We start from the raw sequence: 4947 nt of genomic DNA on the forward strand, positions 1-4947 counted from the left end.
CGGGGACCACACTTCAATTAGCAACAGTTTCAGCAACAGTTCTCATACCCTGACGGGTAACTATATACAGTACTTTGTTTATGCTACTTCCTTCAGTAGCGGTATCCTCTCCTTGTTTCCTCCCGAGGGTAGTCTTCAGACCCCTCCGGGTCCTCTTGGCTTTCCTCATATTGTATCTCCTCCTCCGTCAACCGGTGCACGTGAAGGGCGTATGGTCCTTTGGCACACTGATGCCGGGTGAAGGTGACCTCATCACCCGGGTAGAGGTCACGTCCGCGATGTCCCTCCGGCAGGTGGCTTTCGACATCCCTGCGGGTGACAAAGACGTCGCCGGGGGTTCGGTGATCCCGGATAAAGCCCCAGCCATGCTCCAACTGGAACTTTATTACGGTCCCGGTGGCGCGGGGACCGTGGGCCGCACGGGGGTTTCGTCGGGCTCGGCGTTTCTGCTCCGCGCTTTGGACCTGCAGCCATTCCTCGCGGATCCGCCTCTCCCGTCGTTCTCTCCCGAAGACCTCTAGTTGCTGACGGCAGCACTCCTCCCGCTGGGCTGCGGCCGCCCGGGTCTCCTTGGTGAACCCCATGAGGTCCTCACCGCTGGGTTCCCATGCAAATTGGGCCTCCTCTAGCGGGAGCGGAACAATTTTGGCGGGCGCCGGAGCCGGGATTAGAGGCTCACACAGGGGCCGTTCCCTCCGGAGTCGGGGGTTGATGTACTCCGGTGGCCACACGAAGGGCAGCCCGTCCGGGCTAGTATGCTGCGCGAAGAGATCTTCGCCCAGGGGCAGCACTGTGGAGGTTGATGGTTCTGTGGGGGCAGCGGCGCCCAGAGGTACTCGGCCTTGTGTCCAGGCCGGAGGCATCCTTTTTGGGTCCAGGTATGGCACCTTTGGGGAAGAGGGCGCTGGAGGGGTTACGGCGCCCGGATGCACCAGGCCTTGCGACCAGGCCGGTGGCACAGTGGAGGTAAAGGGCGCTGTGGAGACCGCGGCGCCCGGAGGTACTCGGCCTTGCGACCAGGCCGGGGGCACTTCCTCTTTTGCCGTGCTCAGGGTCAAGGGGCGTGGCGCGGAAGGGGTCGTGAACGCGGCTCCGGCCGCTTGAGGCCTAGTTGGGAGCAGTGGCGGTGCGGCAACGGGCGCAATGAGGGTGACTTCGGGCTCTGCGACGGGGAGCTGGGGCAGGCTTACGGCTACTGGGCTCGGGGTGATGACGTCCCCATTACCTGCTTCCATCCCTGCGGCTCACTCCGCGGCGTCGTCTCCGGCCTTCGTCCCTCCTGCACCATCCTCAGGGGCAGACTTGCTCCACGTTGCGGGTGGCGTTCTCTGCTGGCGGGTTCCAGCCTGCTGGGCCATCTCCCTCCTCCATTCGGCCAGTGCTTCCTGCTGTACTCGGGCCATCTTCCGGGCCAAGGCTTCCAGCGCGGTCTGTGCACGCTCCCGATCTCTGGGGAGCTGTGCCAGGATCTCCACCAGGCCTTCTGGGGTGGCAGCCTGCAACAGGTTCCGGACCACAGGGTCAGTGCTGCTCGACTCTTCCTCCATCTCCGGGTGCGATGTGTCCAGACTCCTCCAGGCCACACCCATCCTCTCTGTTTTGTTCTCTATCCGCCCCCCTTGGGAGTGGTCCCGGGGCAACTTAGTGACAGTCAGTTTCAGGGGCAGACCCCCCACTTTGATGGACATTTCCATGGTGGTAGTCTCGGCTGGTGGGGGCGGTCTCCGCTTTTGGCGCTCTTCTGGGACCGCGCCCACGATGGGAGGTGGTCTCTTGCCACCCTCTGGCACGCCCACAATGGCGTCCGCTCTGCCAGGGTGGGAAACTGTCCAAGATGGCGGGAATCGTCTCCTGATGGCGGGAAACTTCGCTGATGGCGGGCAAAGACTGCAGATGGCGGGCAAACGGCGGGAAACGACCCCAGATGGCGTCCGATGGCGGGAACCCTCTGGAATTGGCGGGAGACTTCTTTTTGAGGTAAATGTGAACTTTTCTTCAGGCACGCAGTACCCGGTGGTTGCGGGCACGAAACCCTGCCGACTACGCCAAAGTTGACGCGCCCCCTGGGCCATGTTTGGGGAATACCCGGAGCCGGATCTGACAGGGGTAGTAGTCCTCGTGGCGGTGACCCGGTCCGTGCCCAGGGTGGTCAAACTAAGTGACGCTATTGATTTGATGGTATTAGTGTCCGACTACGCCACCCGTTGAATGCGGCTATGAAGCCGCCACTGCAGGGCAGCCCGCTGAGGCCGGTGGTTCGGATGTGCAACGTGGATGGTATAACCCCCAACGGGAGGGGTATGGCCTCAGGGCAGCTATGTTAGAGATGATAATGGGAGTGATGGTGCGGGTGTCCCAGTACTGATGGTGCAGGTGCGACGACGGGACACGGAGGCTTGAGGTGCAGTTTCAAAAGCTTTACTCACAGTTCTTTATCAGGTCGCCCGTGCACAGTAGGACCACCCGAGCCGTGCTGCGTCCACCAGGTCAGGGACTCGGCCAACTCCCAGGCAGTTCCAGAGCGTGGTCCTGAGCTCCCCTCTTTTCCTTCCTACTGGCCGTCCCCACCAGGGATCCACCTTTGTCCAGCTCCCTCGGGCCTTCTGGTGGTGAAACCTTTCCCGGCTTCCCTGACCCTATACGTGGTATGCCTTCCTGGTGGATATGGCGAGGGGTCGCGCCAAAACTTGTCCACGACCTCCGGTTCCTGGCTGAGGATAATTGGCCTCCACCAGTTTGGGATCCGGTACCCTGTCTGCCAACCCTTCACCCGTTTTGGTTCTCTCGTGGGATCTCAGGGTTCCCTCTATGCTTTCGTCTCTGGGCCTTTCTCTGCGTCTCTCTGCTTCAGGCCTGGCTCTGGAGCTGGGCCCAGACGGAGCCGCAGCTCCCTGTCAGCCCTCTCTGGCTGAGCTCCTCTCTGCACAGACTCTCCTCTGAACAGGACCCTGTCCTAAGATGGTGCCCACCTTATATACTCCCTCTGACACCCGAGCCCAGGTGACAAGCACCCAATGGGCTCCTTCCTATGCTCAGAGTCCCTCCCCTATCTGCTCCTACACCACTGGGATGTTCCTCCCCCCCCCCACTCCAGCCAGGGACAGAAGCTGTCGTACCTGCACATCTATCTGGTGGGAGTACCGTTGATCTGTCCCCCGGAAATGGGGTGAGTGTGGTGCATGCAGCTAACTGAGCCCAGTTCCACACTCCATCCTTACCCGGGAGTGGAATACCACACCTCTGGTCTGAGGTGCAATACCCCTGTAGCAACCGAGTCCTCAGGGTGCTACATATGTATGTATCTATCTATCTGAAGCTCAGTTAGGGTGGATTTCACTGGTTTTGACGCCGCACATTTTGTAGACATTGGAGAAAATTTCCTCTATTATAATTTATTTGCAGAATGAAGAAATATCCCCGGTTTCATTTGCTCCACAGGAATTCAGCATTTTCTTTCCAGAAATCTGAACTACCAGGGTTTGGCCGCGCTGTGCGGTGGGATGGCGCCAAGCATCGCAGTTGGTTGTATTTTTAGAATCACTTTTTTCTTTCCTGTTCTTAGAATGTTCTTTTCAGAAAAGGGAGATTTCCATCAGTCCGGGCAGACATGTTCTTTTTCCTTCATGCAAAAAAAATGTCTTAATGTCTTCATTTACATACATTATATGCCTACTTACTAAAGTATGTACTGGGCTAACTAGTCAGCTGCCTAGGGCCACACACTTATAGAACAACTTGTATATAAATACCTGATAAGGGGATTTTTTTAAGCCACTTTTTTGGGGGGATTCTGCTTTTTTTTTCCTATGCCATGAACTTTGTGCCAAATTTATCACAAATGTTGCACAGTGAACACTGAATTTGGCAAAAGCTGTAAAGTAATATTGGAACTTGTAAGTGGAGTGACGGAGACACCGGCCGACAGACAGCAGACCGTCAGACAGGTTCATCATGGCGAATGGGAAAGATTGCAAATTTCAAGAGGAGCTAGGAAAAACATTAGAATTTCCGCATACGTCATTGTACAGACTAATAAAATGTTATATAATTGTGTGCAAACAATGAATAAAATAAAGTAAAAAAAAAAACTACAGAACTGCTGTCTGTGAAGTTTTAGGCCGTTGTGGAAAAAATGCTGTAAAGTAAGAAGCTTTCAAAAATAAAAGAGTTAATAGATTATTTTTTTATGAATTAAAAAAATGCAAAGTGACCAAAAGAGAAATCTGGATCTCATCAATATTTGGTGTGACCGCCCTTTTCCTTCAAAACAGCATCAATTCTAGGTATACTTGGACAAAGTCAGGGATTTTGTAAGATTATAGTCAGGTGTATGGATAATTTTCGTTAACTGAAACAGAAACAGCTGTGTAGGGGGCCTATAACTAGGTGAGGAACAGCAAATCTCTGCTACAAAGGTGAGGTTGTGGAAGACAATTTCATGTCAAAGGTCATACCCCACGGCAAATCTGAGCAAAGCAGCAATTTATTGCATATGCATTTTTTAATTATTATTTTTTCTTAGAGCACCGTTGATTCCATGGTGCTGTACATGAGAAGGGGTTACATAGAAAATATAAATTACATTGACCAAATTAACAATGACAGACGGGTACAGAGAGGGAGAGGACCCTGCCCTCGTGGTTTAAATTCTACAGGGTAATGGATAAGAAGACAGCAGGTTGGGGGTTGCGGCATCTCCGGTGGTGGTGAGGTGGTTATTGTAGGCTGTAAGCTAAGGGTTTTCTAGCTTCGTCTGAAAGTACCAAATGTGGTGAATAATCGGACGTGTTGGGACACAGAATTCCAAAGGATGGGGGATGCTTGGGAGAAGTCTTGGAGGCAATTGGGTGAGGAACGTAAAAGTATGGAGGCAAGAAGGAAGCCTTGTAAGGACAGGAGATTGTGTGTTGGATGATATCTGGAGATTAGTGTTATGATCTGCAACAA

Source organism: Phyllobates terribilis, unplaced genomic scaffold (assembly GCF_046119375.1).
Source record: "Phyllobates terribilis strain yellow unplaced genomic scaffold, ASM4611937v1 Scaffold_11__3_contigs__length_659146591, whole genome shotgun sequence".
Classification (NCBI taxonomy): domain Eukaryota; kingdom Metazoa; phylum Chordata; class Amphibia; order Anura; family Dendrobatidae; genus Phyllobates; species Phyllobates terribilis.